General features: G+C 40.6%; 1 non-coding gene across 1 annotated transcript; it reads right to left on the bottom strand.

Annotated features, from left to right (window-relative positions):
* Window positions 1-13,586: 13,586 nt before the first annotated feature.
* Window positions 13,587-13,660, bottom strand: Trnat-ugu. Its single transcript has one exon. It is a non-coding gene; the product is annotated as a tRNA-Thr (tRNA).
* Between the last annotated feature and the right edge of the window lie 3,679 nt (window positions 13,661-17,339).

Here is a 17,339-nt window from a genome sequence, read left to right as displayed (position 1 = left end):
CTGTTGAATACAGAAAGTATATACTAGTGAGACACAGTTTGTTGCTACAAGACTTTTAGATTCTACCCGAGTTCCTCATGAAAACTGTTCCAACGCTTGCTAGAGTGTGCTGCTGTTTCGTGTCCTATTTGCGAAAGAGAGTTCAGTAGCAGTAAAGCACTATAGTAGTTAACTTCTTTAATGAAAAGTGTAAGTACTGTGTATCACTTTCCCTACTTAAGTTGGCGACCGTTTTCTTTTACGTAATTACTGTTTACTTTAGAATTACTAGATCCTCGGTTCGATTCTCGCTCGCTCAGCAACTGCTCCCTATCAAACATATCCTTTCAGATAACGAAACATAGTTCTATACGTTTTCCATTACCATACAGTCACGGTCATTTTATAGTCATTTCATAGAAATAACGTTACCGGCATATTGCTATTATAGCAGTAGGCGGTAATATTATACGCTCTTTCCAGAACCGTTTTACATTTTTTAGTTGTGTCCTGTTAAATAGATAAGTACGTCCGTCGGATTAAACTAACCCGACAGCAAATTCTTTTTCCTACTCTGAAACTTTCTACATCTTGCATGATCAGCGAAATCATTTTTTACGTTCACATAGAACACATGAAAGCAGAAGTAAAGAAAATATTTCTAAGTTGTATGTAGCAAACTGCGAAGAATCTCGTTCACATAACGGAATACGATGTTCAGCTTACTGAACACGGAAGTCTGGATATAAAAATTCACTGAGGGCAAGAATATGACAGTGCTTCTGCGATAGCTTGAGTGCATTCAGCAGTTCAGGGAAGAATCTGTAAACGAAATCCTAAGGCACTGTTTGCTTCATTTGCAAACCACCCTCTCAAACTGTGAAGATAACACGCTTTTGCAACAGTACCATTGTGTGTGACTTTTTTGGGATCTTAGAATGTTTCTACGAGTATTACTCTGCTCTTAATCACAGATGGACAATTTTTGAAACACTTTGGAGTTATGGTTAAGATATTTTCAGATACACGGTGAAGTGCTGAGTGCTATTCAGTGGGTTCAAAAAATAATCGATGCCACTGAGGAAACCACAGAAACCAGGGGAGTTGCTCAGACTCTGTGGTCTGCGTTAAATGATTTCTCTTTCGTTGTGTTTTTCGTATTTACCGTGTATTGTCTTAGAAGAAGTCGACCATACTCCAAAGTATTAACGATTGCTGAATTCAGCGTTGGAAAGTTTATGACGATAAGTGTAAAACCTTTTTCATAGCCATAAGGAATTATCTTGTTCACGAACAACTTTGATTTGCGAATGACACATGTGACGAGATGGTCATTCATGTAGGAAACGTAGAACTAGAAAGGAGAAGGAAGTGATGGCTAGAGAGAAATCTGCAAATCTTTGCACCACTAATTAAGAAAGTCAAGGTTAGAATGCAGCGACAGGTTTCTACAAGAAGTCGAGAAACGTTTAAGAACTATGGAAAGATTATATATATGATCATCTGCTGTCTTAGGGCCCACCTTATTGAAACTTTCGAAAGACTTCCCAAGATTGAAAGACGTTTAGTTCACAGTTATGAAGAGATACCTGAAAATGGTGTCCTTGCATGCTTACGAAGATTTCGGCAAGTTGTCAATGTTCTAACAGAAGTTGTTCTTGGCTGGACGTCTTTGAGATCCTTACAGTTGGTGGATGGATGTGATTTTCTAAATCTGTTCCCAGAATTTCTTTTGCGTTAAGATATTTCCCAACTTTTCTGTTTCGGTTGCGTAGTGTGAAAAGACTTTGTCAAAGCTCAGAGTAATAAAGGCTTATCTCAGGTTCACCATGAAATCAGGCAGCACTCTCTAGTTTAACAATTTTGTCGATCGAAATTGGTGTACCTAATGGTATGGTATTAATGAAGCACTTTCAAAATTTTCCGCAAGAAAGGTCTAAGATTGTAAACTGTATCTTAAAGTTACCTATCACTAAGATGATATTTGATTATTTGTACTGCTTCATTAACAGTCAATTCCACTATGTAATTTATAAAAGTGCGTTGTAGGTGAGCTCATGGTGGAACGGAATGCTTAATGCCTATCATTTTTTGTTAAAAAAGGAGCCGAAAAGGTATAAGGAAACGTTGTATTATAATCTAGTTTACCTTACTCCAAAGTCACTTAAAACAGACCGTTATGTTTTTTTTATAGATTTTTTACTGTTTTTCAAAGAAGTGCATGCATAATCCCCTTTTTTCTCACTCACGGAACAGAACAGGAAAAGCAATTTTTTGTGAAGTTGTTGCACAACCATTGAAACTATTAGCAATATCACCTTAAAACTATTATATAAAGTTGTTTAACAATTTAGGAAGCAGAACAAGGACTCCTCGAAATGTCGTTAAAATAAAGACTTACTTTATTGTCACTTTGAAAAACGTGACTTATTTTCGATGTTTAATACCTGGTTGATGCAGTACTTTTTCATTGAATCCCATTGCTCACGCATTGAATTTTCTGGCTTGCGAATGGACAACAATGGATGTCTACTGGTAAATCTCATAAGCCCATCTAGAGAAGTTTCCTTGTGAAATCTGAGTGGTAAGCCTTTTCTTTCTGCTAGCCGATAGTGTAATGGTCTGACAGATGTTTCATCGCTGATAAACAAAGTCTGCTCTCGATTGACTTTAGGTATGTTATTAGGTGTTCTTTTCACTCTGCAGCAAACACAATTTTCCACCGCATTTGTCGGCTCTGAAGTTGGTATTATTCCTAGCTTTACACCAGTACCTATCCAACGTTGATTTGAAGTTAAACTTTTCAGATGCCTTTAAAGCTCCCGTTTCAGAAGATAAAACGGCTTAAAGCGCCATTTCCATTGATTTTGTACCCAATTTCTATCTTATCGGTCTTTCCAATACCACTTCAATTATCATGAAACGAAAGGAAGAAAATAAATGTGTAGTTCAAAATCTACTTTCATTAAAAATAAAGGCGTAGAACGGAACTCTATCCCATTCTTCCCCGCCCCATTGAGCCCCAACAACACATTTCAGGTTAATAGCCTTTATCGAGCACAATAATTGACAGATTTAAGTATGTTACATAACTGACGTATAGCGAATGACGTGCACTTTACGATTACACGTTATTTCGGAGTGTGCTCTTAGGAACTAAAAGATTATTGTGCGATTAAATTCAACGAATGTTATACAAACCCAGTTGGAAACGTGAAGGACATCCGTGCACTTGTAAGTCGCACTCGAAATGAAGCTAAAAATGGCTGTCGTACTATTCCTCCCATTCAGAGACATGTCACCACAATAGGATGCAGCACTCTTCGACGTAGAAAAACAGCAAAGTCCACTTGTGCTCTGCTGTGTCATTCTGCCCCGTGTTGCCTGCTTGTTTGTATTGAGTGGTAAGAACTGTTTACAAAACAATTATCGATGTACCTCACTTACCAAACCGCTTGTGTCAAATATAGATGCCCTCAAGAGACTATTTGATGATTTTGTGGTAAGGGTGAGACAGGGGGGGGGGGGGGGGGGGGGCGAGACATGTTATAACTCCGCACGTGGTACCAAACTACCTCGCTGCGTCACTGGTGGCAGTAGAACGCCATTCTACAGTCTGTCGCAAATTCCAGTTGTCTAAACTTTCTCAGTGATATTTTGAGAAAGAAACGTCTTCTTCCCTTCAGGGATACGCGGTTGAGATTCTCGGAGCATTTCGGTAATACTGACATGCTTATCGAACCCACTGGTGGACAAATCTTGCAGCAAGCCTATGAATTGATTATGAATTGATTCGATGCCGTCCTTCAATCCCAAGCACGCCACCACTGCTGACGAATGGGTCGCACAGGTATTCTGCAGTAATAAATGCCATATTTGTCAGGATTACAATGTTTCGGATCTTTAATGTATGTAAAATTATCGGAATAGTATTCTCACAAAATCTAGCGAACATCACATACAAGGCGTTGATGTAAATAAGAAAACAGAAAAAACTCAACAACATTTCATGCCTAATAAGGTGCAGGAAAACCGTTGGCACATTAAACAGCATCCGGCTCTCCTGAAATGGATAAATACAGGTCCTGTAAGGTTTTTAAAGGAATCTTATACTATTCTTCCTGTGAAAGTCTGGCAAGTAAAGGTATAGATGATGAATGTGGACAGCAATCATGCACTCTTCGCTCCAAAGTAGACGGTAAAGGCTCAACAATAGTGAGATCAAAACGAGGGCAATGAAATGTCCTCGAACTACATTATGTGATGCTGCGGGAATTTCATTAGGGAACGAGACACTTAAAGTAGTAGACGAGTGTTGCTTTCTGGGCTAAAGAATACCTGATGGAGGCTGAAGTGGAGAGGATATAAAATATAGACTGGCAATCGCAAGCAAAGCAATTCGGAAGAAGAGAAATTTGATTAAATCGAATACAGATTTAACTGTTAGGAAGGCTTATCTGAAGGTCTTTGTCTCGAGTATAAGCATGTATGGAAGTGAAATATGGACGATAAACGCTTTAGATTAAAAGAAAATCTTTCGAAATATGGTGCTAGGCAGCAATGCTGAAGATTTGATGGGTCGATCATGTAACTAATGAGGAGGTACTGAATGGAATTGGAGAGACAAGGAATTTCTGGCTCTACTGGACCATAGGAAAGGACACTTGATAGGACACTTCTGACATTCTGAGACATGAAGGGATTCAGTAATGGAGGGAAGAGTGCGCGATAAAAAAGGTATGAGACCAAGGGATGAATGCAGTAAACTGATTCAGAATATGTTGGTAGCACATCACACGGGAAAAATATTTCTTTTATCATTTGTTATCCGGCTTCAAAATTGGAATTAAAAACAGCTTGGTATCCCTGGGACCTATATATTGCGATTATCAGTGTCGATAGCAGGCAAAAGTCATCGAGATTCTCGGTTCCCGAAATGGATGAACTGTCTACACAAATATTTAAGTCTGTACGGATCTTTCAGTGCGCGGGTCGTACTTCAACCTGTCGAGGTTTTCTTCATGACGGGTGTAAACAACCGCCTCTTTATTGGTTGCGTTGGGCTGTTTGGGGAAGGAGACCAGACAGCGAGGTCATCGGTCTCATCTAATTAGGGAAGGACGGGGAAGGAAGTCTGCCATGCCCTTTCAAAGGAACCATCCCGGCATATGCCTGAAGTGATTTTGGGAAATCATGGAAAACTTAAATCAGGATGGCCGGACGCGGGATTGAACCGACGTCCTCTTTATTGGTTACCATGCCTTCCACTCACAATGAAGAAGCCACGTCGTACCGTCCAAGACTCAATTTCAACCCCAGTAGCCAACAAAACTCAATGAAGGTCCTTAGTTATCTTGTGAGGATGATTTCTGCTGCTTCTAAACAAAGTTCTGTCAGTTCTAGGGATGGTTTTGCGTTCCCGTTTGCATCTGCCTTCTCTCTTTGGAAACAATGAGGCAGTGTCACCATATACCCTAATAAGCCTTGAAGCACTAGATTTTCCCACAGCAACATCAGAGGCAATGTCTGCTATATTCATAGATACGTGTTCATGAAGAGCAACTAGTTTTGCCTACGTCTTAGTGAAATGTCCATTTCAACACATACGTAGGTTTCCTCTAGTGAACTAAGTCACTGTTGCTACACATAAAAGCACTCAAGTGGACTGGAGGGAACCTACAACTGTTATTCACAGTCAAGGTAATAATAGTCCGCAAAGAGTCCAACAACTGGACAGATAAAATTGGTTGTAGCTAACCAACTTAAAATCCTTGTAGAATATGAGCTCTTCACAGCCAATTTGCATGCTACTGTATTTGCAAAATGGATATGACTAGACAGACTAAGAAAATATACTTTAGGAAAGAAAAATTAACGATCTCTTGCATTCAGAAAGTTAGGAAAGATTTGGAAAGGAAGAAGATGTTTTGGGACGAGGGAGACCGGTAGGGAAAGATCTTTAAAACTGGAAGTATTCCAAGAGAGGAGAAAAAATAAAACAAGCACAAATTGATCTGAGGACAGGAAAAAGAAACATAGTGAGGCAATCAAGGAACGCTAGAGGGAAAGGAAAGGATAAAGGATTATGAATTGAAATTGGTCCTTAAAAGGCCTTCATGCAAGAAGAAAGAAAGAAATATGCTTTCAAATACTTTCACCTTCCTCAGTGTTTACTATTGCTCCTGAAACGCATTTTACTGCATTAGGAAAAGGACGTTTTAGTTCGTGAGATCAATTTTAATTTCACTTGCTGAACGCACTTCAAGATGGAACTTATGGTAAGAGGACTTCCTGCATGTTGTTTTTCCACGTAAATGTAGGTGGCGTGCCTCGCCTGTAGCGGGAAAGCGCGACCGCACGCATCCGCCAAGTGGTCTACACTGTGGGCTCGCCGTGGAGGCCGTAATCTCGTTGCCGACAGCGGGGAGTGCACGGGGCAATGGAGCCAACAATAAACACGATTACCTCGCTAGCTGGAGAGCGCCCACTACGCGCGCAGCCAATGGCGTGGCTGTTTTCCTGTGACTTGCCACTCGCCGTCGATCTACCCCTCCCCCTCACCCTCCCCCCCCCCGGCAACATCCCACCACCACCACCACCACGTAGTATGTATATGTGACTGCTCAATAATGTCTCACTGTTGGCTTCATTGATGAGGAAACCAGAGAAACTTCATCACCAAATTTACCAGAAACGACGCTTTGTGCACGAGTAGTTAAAATAAGCGGATACGTGTCCGGTTTACCCGTAGGTACTCCACCGTTTCTGAGGAAACGACGGTGAAAGTGTTCGACGTCATATAGATGTCTTTTAAGGGATGTTATTACCAGCCAGTGCTCTGTGCCGTTATTACAACCTACGGGTGTCCGCTTATCTAGTCCTGATAAAACGTTCATACGTCACCCCAACCCAGTACAAGAGGAAATCGAGAAAAAAAATTAAATATGCATGCAATAAATTGCTAATATTTTGTGAAGAGGTGCAACAGATCTCAATCTCAGAAGATAACAGGTTCCTGAAACACTGTATGATAAATTCAGAGAACAATCAGCACTCATATACCTGATCGAATTGGTAAGTAAGCTTTCCAGCACTATAATATTATAACGATCCTACGAATCTATTTGAGTTAAGTTCATAAATTATTATTGGGGGTCATGAATACACCACAAACGGGAGTACCGTACAAATTACTGTTGATGAAAATTATACGGGACAGTCGTGCTCTATCACGCAATATTGACACCACCTAACTCGTCACTCAGGTAATGCTGTACTTGGCATTAAATTATTGTGTAGATTAATACTACTTCTTAATTTCAGCACGTACCTATTCCAAAATTCGTAAGAGGTTCTGCAGTTAGTTATTTCAACTAATCAATTGTCGTCTCAGGCTAAAGATGTATTGGTTACTATGGAAACAAACAACTGTTATATACATCCTCTGATTAGCGATACCTCTGCTAATAAAGTTGAAATGTAGGGTTTTATACTAAACCAGAATTCTTTCGTTAGTAAATATTTGCGTATTGGTTTATAACTGTCAATATTTTTTACTGTAACTCCAATGGTATCTCTCAAGGCATTATGTAAATAGTAAACTTTGCATCGTTGAACTTCTCTGTTTTCTTTTTAAAGACTCGTTATTCATTTATTTATTATTATTATTGTTATTATTAGTCGTAAAGCTCCCAACATGGAAGACGCTAAGTAAAGATGGTTCACTTCTGGGGCTTCTTATTCTTCTTGTTTGCCCACCAGGTCTTCATTCTTTGCGAGAATTCAGCTTTTCTTTCTTCGCTCCATTTTGTTCCAGTTCTCGGCGCTTTTGTCTCTGGTTTGACCTCCCATTTGTCAACTTTAAGTTTGAAATTGTTTCTTTTGTTCATATCTTCAGTAGTAATGTTGGCTAATTCCAGATCTTTCTTTACATTTTTGATCCATTCTCCTCCATTAACAAGGGATGCTACGTATCTTACTATTTTTTTTGTAAGTCTGTGATCGGGAAGTCTCATTATGTGGCCATAGAATTTTAGACGCCTCTTCCTCATGTCTATCTCTATGTTAGAATATTCTTCAATTTTAGAATTTTTCTGTAATCTATACCCCTCTTTGGTCCATCTTGGTCCCAGAATTTTCCTAATGATTTTCCTTTCCTCTTTCTTCAGGTTTTCCATATCTGTTTTCCTTTTAAGTGTCAAGGTTTCGCTGGCATATAGCATTATTGGTTTAATTACCGACTTATAATGTTTAATTTTTGTATTTATAGACAGACATTTTTTATTGTAAATGTTTTGGACCAGCCCTAGACCCCTACGAGCTTTTAATATTCTTTCTTGTTGTGAGTATTTTTCAGAAATTATCTCTCCTAAATATTTAAAGTATGGTACCCTCTTAATTTCTCCATATTTGGTTTGTAACTTAGAAATTTCTAGATTTGTTGTTGTAAACACCGTTTTCTCAAAAGATATTTGTAGGCCAACTTTTCCTGCACACTCTTTTAAGGTTTCTATCTGTTTGACTGCCATTTCACTAGAATCTGCCATTATTGCAAGATCGTCTGCGTAGGCTAAGTAGGGGATTTGTAGGTCATCTTTTTTGGTTCCCAGTGATATTGGTTTCCAGTACTTTTCTTTTTTGAGTTCTTTTTCCCATTCTGCCATGACTCTATCCAGAACTAAGTTAAATAACAGAGGTGATAATCCATCACCTTGTCTAACTCCAGTTTTTATCTCAAATGATTTTGAAAGTTTTCCCATGAATTTATTTATATTATATCGCTGACTTGAGCGTGCTTGCTCGGCTCCTTACAAGTCGGATCACTAAACTTTCCACCTTAGTTATATTATTTTCCTTTTTAGAGTTCAGAATTAGATTTCGCTTTATTTATAATGGAGGCCAAAATGATAATACGGGGACTTGGTTTTAATTTTAAACAATCACAGTTTACTTAGAACAAATCAGATCTTTACATCGGTAAAGATAGATGTGAGCGAGTGACCACAAATCTAATCCCCACATTGAACGAGATACAAATGAAAAAAGAAAAACAACATGAAACTTAATCGCCACCATCACTTCCAAGCTCAACTTAAAGTCAAATTTTCAAAATTCAAACAATTCAGGGGTTGACTTCTCGTGTACCCACTACAAATCTAACTGAATGTCACTCGTCACTTACTGCAAGAATAATGGTAGGAGTTGGATATTCCGTCTTAAAATTGTTCAGCTAGGGCAAGGTACTCTCTATAATTACGTCACTAACAGTGAGAACAGGCCTAATACATTGGTAATCACAGTTCACTTTCCGTCCGTTTGTTCCTGCACTTGATCCTATGATGAATGAAAGCTCGAGGACGACGCTGGATTATTAAATAATCCACAATACACAACTAGTTACTACCTCGTTGTTACATTATGCTTCACAAATCTCCACAAACAGCTAACATTCAACTAGCTTAGAATGTGCTTATTCCAAAATCTTCAAACTATACGCAACACTCAAATCCTTTAGCGTGTGCAATCAACTACTAAAGGCAACAAAACCCGACTTAGTCAGGCTCATTTGTGTATTTACGACACACAGATACCAGTCTTCAAACTAACACAGCGTAGCAGAAACACTACACTAAGTCTTTCGCTCAAAGTTCGCTTGACCACAGGTCAAGTACAGAACAAAATTACGAGGAACTACATTCCAATAAAATTCACCAAACAGTTCGACTTATTGTGTCCTAGTATCGGTACTGCATCATCCAATCTTGAATTTAGAAATCAAAAGCTCCTAATTACAAGCTTCCAAAACCTTTCCAACAAAATTCACGGAAAATCTCCAACTGGCTTCATAGTCGATACCGAAGCTCATACCAATGTATCGATAATGCCACACGTAAGAGTGTCTCAAGTCACATGCAGTAACATAGCAATCGTCTTACCGACTCAAACTCAAGTATTCTCTCGCTCCTCGATACTGACTAGCAGCTTCTATCCACAAAACCATAGCTGAACCATAATTGTAGACAAACGTAGGGCGCTACCATTATTCCATAACAATCAATATATAATTTCTTGTGGCTGTCGTTTCGCTGTATAGCGGCCAGCCCACCCATGATGGTCTTTAGATCGCATTGCTGCTATCAGCCACCGCCTCCTAGATGGTCTTTGGCGCTTCTGGTTTAACAGCCGCGCTGAGAGGCCGCTTGGTTTAAGGCGCCATGTCACGGATTTCGCGGCCCCTCACGCAGGAGTTTCGAGTCCTCCCTTGGGCATGCGTGTGTGTGTTGTCCTTAGCAAGTTAATTTAAGTTAGTTTAAGTAGCGTGTAAGACTAGAGACTGATTACCTCAGCAGTTTGGTCCCATAGGAATTTACACACATTTGAACATTTAACCATCTGGTTGAACACTTGTACAGCTGGTTACAATACTGATTTTTCTAGAACATATATACACACCCACACTGACTTTAGTTACAAGAAACAAAGCATTTTCACACCTTTTACCTGCGTTACAACATTTTTCTGCTGTTGTAATAGATTGAAACGACCACGTTATTTACGTAACAACACGAAACTGTTGAAAACTTTTGCGGCCGGTATGCGAAACCAGATTACCGTTTTTATTTATTTCTTTTTCATTTATCTATCCAGGAATGTTATCATGAAAGAGAATGCATCAAATCTTTCTAAGGAATAACAAGAATAAAATGTAAGAATTAATACAAAAATTGACATAAGAATTAAATATAGGAGTATACGAATTTACAAAGATTTTAACCCTTGAAAATCCCCACACACTTATAATGTTAAGCCATAATATTATGACTACCTGCTTAATAGCTTGATGGCCCGTCTTTGCAACGAAATATAGCTCTGATTCTAAAATTTGTTGGTAGGTTTGTGGACTCGACTGGCATCTGATCTCTACACCGAAGTCATGTAGTGCTCGTAAATAACGAGTCGCCAAATTGCGTACTTGGTGTTAGCGCCCGATAGCGACCCAGAATGATCAATCGGATTCAGATCAGGCAAATTTGGTGTCCATGTCATCTACATGATTTGACTAGTATGCTCTTCAAACCACTGTAGCACGATTCTGGCTTCAATACACGGACAATTACACTGCTGAAAGATGACATCGTATGTTTCTTATAAAGTTAGAGTGTACATGGGCGTTATATTAACTGTAAAATTACAACTGTGTTTCACAATAAATGTCATTCATTTTTTACGTACACTGAACAGCCAAAACCTCATGACCACCGCGACGTTGGATGCCGGCTGGTGGTGTTGCGGTCACGTGACGCAGCAACTAATTTGCGTGAGCGGAGTTGAGACGGATGAGGGATCACAATAGCATGCGCTGTACATGGGGAAATCAGTTGAGATAACAATGACAATCTGACAAAGGGTAGATCATTATTACGTAGAGCTTGTGAACGAGTATCTCGTAAATGTCGAAGCTGGTCGACTGTTCACGTGCTACTGTCGTGAGTATCAATGGAAAGTGGTAGGACAGTGAAACTACCACTTAAAGCTAAATCGTAGGACTTCCACTACTATTCACAGAACGTCTAGTTCGGAGGCTTGTCTGCTCTATAAAGTAGGATAGATGGTGGTCTGTGGCATCTCTGCCGAAATGCTGGTGCACACACAAGTGTTTTGGAGCCTACTGTGCGTGATACATCGTTGAACATGGAACACTGCGGCGGACAACACCTGCGTGTTCCCATGTTGACTCAGCGACATAAAAAATTACGACTGCAGTGTGCACTGGACCATGAGACTCATTGGAAACATGTTGGCTCGTGCATCATGTTTCTGGCTACACCAGGTCTATGGTTGTCTCCACAAACGTCGTTATCAAGGCGAACGGCGGCTCGAAATGTGCACCCCGCCATGGGGCCCAATCTAGTGGGAGAAGTATTATGCTATGTAGAACAGTTTCCTGCGCTTAGGTGGGGCATTTTCGTGGTAATCGAAGACATTATTTCCGAAGGAGACCACCATCTTCCCTCCATACTTGATGTCTTCCCCAATTACGATGTCATCTTTCAGTAGCGTAGTTGTTCGTGCCTTGAAGCCAGAATCGTGCTACAGTGGTTTGAGGAGCATACTAGTCAAATTATGTAGATAATTTGACCTCCAAATTCGCCTGATCTGAATCCGATTGAACCATTCTGGGTCGCTATCGTACGCTAACACCAAGTACACACATTGGCGACTCGTTATTTACGGGCACTACATGACTTGGGTGTAGACATCTGATGCCACTTGAGTCCACAAACCTTACAACAAAATTTAGAATCAGAGCTACATTTAGATTGGAACAAGCTATTAGCCAGGTAGTCATAATGTTATGGCTTGTCATTATAAGTTTGTATGATATTTTCAAGCGTTAAATTCTTTGTGAAGTATTATATTTCTTTCTTATGTCAATTCTTATATTAATTCCTATATATTATTCTTTAGAAGGATTTGATGCATTCTCTTTCATGATAACATTCCTGGAAACATTCGACACAGAAATTCCGACTACCATGAGCATCCTGCGACATTTGTTCCTATGAATGTCACTAGGAAAGAAATTTCGCTAACAGTGCTGAAAATTTCACTCGTCGGCAATAATGTTGCGGCAAACAACGAATAATAATCACCGAGAATTGGCGCTTGCAAATGATTATTAACCTTTCCGCGGCTACGGGCGTACATGTACGTAGAAAGGCCCGACGGCTAACGGCATTCATATACGCCTGAGCTCGGGGGCAGGCAAACGTACACAATAGAGCGGCTACTCGCTGTTGTTCACATTTCAGACAACAGTGTCATTATCTGGTCTTCTTTGTAATGTAGGAAACAGCATTAGTTTTCACCTCCCCTCGGCCCTTTCTGCTTACGAGTCTAACATTCGGCCAGTTCTCCTTTCGCTTCTGGTGAGACTACAGTGTTTGCGTGTGTAGATTTTGCCACGTCGGGACACAATTTATCGGACAAGGAAATCATGCATATGCTTGTCAACAGTAGCCGCGAAGGTTGTGGTGATACGTCGGTGCTTTCTTCCGACGAAGAGTTCGAGGCGTCAGCACTTATTGCTGAATCCTCGACATCACGAGCAGGAGATTCTTCCGCTGAAGACGGAAAAGAAGAAGTAAGTTAAACTTCTTCAAGAAAAAGAAAGTATGACTGTACGGAAAATCATCCAGTGACGAAACGACATCGTTTTGTGAACACATTTAGTGGGTTAAAAGCACACTTCGAAGAGTCAGCAAGTCATTTAGATTCTTTTTTGTACTTCATGTCCATGGAATTCGTTTCTGTTATCTGTACACAGATCAATAATTATTATATATACGAAGACAGTAACTGTTCTTTCGAGAACAAGTTACTGTCTTCGTATGTATAATAATTATTGATCTGTGTACAGATGACAGAAACAACTGTCGGAATAGTACGCAAAAACAAGAAACCACCGTTCCCAGACAAACTGAACACTGGGGAAATACAGTTCAGATGATGTGCAGCTTTTCCCTGGAATAAACGATGACTAACTAACAACCTCAGCTGCCGACAGGTGTTGTTGATATACCTCGATGTGGACAGCTGAAAATGTGTGCCCCGACCGGGACTCGAACCCGGGATCTCCTGCTTACATGGCAGACGCTCTATCCATCTGAGCCACCGAGGACACAGATGAATAGCGCGACTGCAGGGAATTATCCCCTGCACGCTTCCCGTGAGACTCACATTCCCAACTGTCCACATCGAGGCATATCAACAACACCTGTCGGCAGCTGAGGTTTTCAGTTAGTCATAGTTCAATAATTATTACAAATTTATTACTGTGAAAATTATAGTACCCAGGAGATTAGCACTCTGGAAACATACGGAGCCAGCAGAATTTTATTGCTTCCAAGCGTGTTTTTTGCTTATGCCTGGAAGTAAAAAGTTACGAGTGAATGAATATTGGTCGACAGATTCTTTGTTTCAAACACCGATATTTTCTAACACAATGGCCAGGGACCGGTACAAGTTGACATTACGTTTATTGCACTTCAGTGACAATTCCACCGCTTCTCAAGATATTCTTGTAAAAATACGTCTCATTGTAGATCACTCAAAAGATAAATTCTGCGAGGCAGTAGTACCCTTTGAAAACCTAGTGATCGACGAAAGTCTGCTACTTTTCGAAGGAAGGCTCCGATTTAAGCAGTAAATACGAAATAAACGTAGCCGCTTTGGCATTAAAATTTTCGTTCTTTGTGACGTACAAACCAATTACATTTTGGATTATATCATCTACACTGGTGCAGCCACGGAAATAGAGGCTGAATATGCTGATTGTGGAAAATCAGGTCATACCATTTATTTAGACAGTTGGAATGGGAGCCCCGAATTATTCCAGTGGCTCCATGATAAATGTACAAGCGCTGTCGGAATAGTACGCAAAAACAAGAAACCACCGTTGCCAGGCAAACTGAACAATGGGGAAATACAGTTCAGATGATGTGGAACATTAATGGCACTAAAATGGATGGACAAGAAAGAAGTCCGGATGCTTTCCTTCGTAAATGGACCAGAGTTTGTGGAGACAGAGAAAAAAGAACATAGAAAGGGCCAAAACATATTCAAACCCACCTGTGTTGTCAGATATATTAAGTCAGCGGGTGCAGTTGATAAAACAGACATGCTGTTGTCTTCTGTACAGTGCATTCAAAAGGCAATGAAGTGGTACAAGAAAATATTGTTTCATTTGACTGACTTGTGTGTGCTTAATGGAAAAACTATTTTTGAAATACAAAAGCCACAGAAGGTACAACTAGTGGAATACCACTTTGAAATGATCCGTTAGTTACTTGATAAATTTCATAGTCAAACTTGTAAAAGTGCGATGCCGGCCGGTGTGGCCATGCGGTTCCAGACGCTTCAGTCTAGAACCGCGCGACCGCTACGATCGCAGGTTCGAATCCTTTCTGAGGCATGGACGTGTGTGATGTCCTTAGGTTAGTTAGGTTTAACTAGTTCTAGGAGACTGATGACTTTTAATTTTAAGTCTAATAGTGCTCAGAGCAATTTTTTTAAAAGTGCGATCCCACGGATAACCAGAGAAGAAAGCCCTTTCCGACTGCAGAATAAAGAGGGACATTATCCAGTGTTCGTCGAAGCAACAGAGAAAAAGGAGATCCCCCAGAGACACTGCATAGCGTGTACTGCTGGTTGGTTGGTTGGTTTTTGGGCAAAGAGACCAAACAGCGAGGTCATCGGTCTCATCGGATTAGGGAAGGACAGGGAAGGAAGTCGGCCGTGCCCTTTCAGAGGAACCATCCCGGCATTTGCCTGGAGCGATTTAGGGAAATCACGGAAAACCTAAATCAGGATTGCCGGACGCGGGATCGAACCGTCGTCCTCCCGAATGCGAGTCCAGTGTGCTAACCACTGCGCCACCTCGCTCGGTGCGTGTACTGCTCATTCACAATGAAAAAGACACGGGTAAGATGCAAAACGTGTGATGTGGCTCTCTGCATGGTGCCATACTACGAAAAATATCACACACTAAAGAAATATTAGGATATTTTAGTGGTTCAAATGGCTCTGAGCACTATGGGACCCAACTGCTGAGGTCATTAGTCCCCTAGAACTTAGAACTAGTTAAACCTAACTAACCTAAGGACATTACAAACATCCATGCCCGAGGCAGGATTCGAACCTGCGACCGTAGCGGTCTTGCGGTTCCAGACTGCAGCGCCTTTAACCGCACGGATATTTTAGTAACTGTGTACGTTTCAAGTTAAGGAAAGTAAAAAATAAAAATAAAAAAGTAAATAAAAGTAAAAATAATGGTTTTAAAGTCGGCTAGTGTCAGTCCAAAGAATGCATCTAAAGTAAACCGTCCTGAAAGTGAGGAGCTGAAATAGAAAACAGCGAGCAAGAAGAAGGTTGACGTTTACTATCCGATTTCTTACTGTGGAGAATCGACTTTAGGCTTTAATTACAAACGAAGCCATGGGCCTATCGCAAAATGAGTTATCCGTATATATTCTTCGTTTAACTCAGCGTCCGGATACATGACGTATAGTAGCAAGACTTCTCCGGGATTTGGTCGTTTCGCTACGCACTATTCATTTTAAAACTGTACAGGGTGAGTCACCTAACGTTACCGCTGGATATATTTCGTAAACCACATCAAATACTGACGAATCGATTCCACAGACCGAACGTGAGGAGAGGGGCTAGTGTAATTGGTTAATACAAACCATAAAAAAATGCACGGAAGTATGTTTTTCAACACAAACCTACGTTTTTTTAAATGGAACCCCGTTAGTTTTGTTAGCACATCTGAACATATAAACAAATACGTAATCAGTGCCGTTTGTTGCATTGTAAAATGTTAATTACATCCGGAGATATTGTAACCTAAAGTTGACGCTTGAGTACCACTCCTCCGCTGTTCGATCGTGTGTATCGGAGAGCACCGAATTACGTAGGGATCCAAAGGGAACGGTGATGGATCTTATGTACAGAAGAGATTGGAACAGCACATTACGTCCACTTGCTAACAGCTTTTTATTGGTCTTTTTCACTGACGCACATGTACATTACCATGAGGGGTGAGGTACACGTACACGCGTGGTTTCCGTTTTCAATTACGGAGTGGAATAGGGTGTGTCCCAACATGTCAGGCCAATAGATGTTCAATGTGGTGGCCATCATTTGCTGCACACAATTGCAATCTCTGGCGTAATGAATGTCGTACACGCCGCAGTACATCTGGTGCAATGTCGCCGCAGGTTGCCACAATACGTTGTTTCATATCCTCTGGGGTTGTAGGCACATCACGGTACACATTCTCCTTTAACGTACCCCACAGAAAGAAGTCCAGAGGTGTAAGATCAGGAGAACGGGCTGGCCAATTTATGCATCCTCCACGTCCTATGAAACGACCGTCGAACGTGTATCTCACCCCTCATGGTAATGTACATGTGCGTCAGTGAAAAAGACCAATAAAAAGGTGTTAGCATGTGGACGTAATGTGCTGTTCCAGTCTCTTCTGTACCTAAGGTCCATCACCGTTCCCTTTGGATCCCTATGTAATTCGGTGCTCTCCGATACACACGATCGAACAGCGGAGGTGTGGTACTCAAGCGTCAACTTTAGGTTACAATATCTCCGGATGTAATTAACATTTTACAATGCAACAAAAGGCACTGATTACGTACTTGTTCATATGTGCAGATGTGCTAACAAAACTAACACGGTTCCATTTAAAAAACCTAGATTTGTGTTAAAAAACATACTTCCGTGCATTTTTGTATGGTTTGTATTAACCAATTACACTAGCCCCTCTCCTCACGTTCGGTCTGTGGAAT

Source organism: Schistocerca americana, chromosome 9 (assembly GCF_021461395.2).
Source record: "Schistocerca americana isolate TAMUIC-IGC-003095 chromosome 9, iqSchAmer2.1, whole genome shotgun sequence".
In the NCBI taxonomy this organism is placed as follows: Eukaryota; Metazoa; Arthropoda; class Insecta; order Orthoptera; family Acrididae; genus Schistocerca; species Schistocerca americana.
This window is presented reverse-complemented; position numbering and strand designations above follow the sequence as displayed.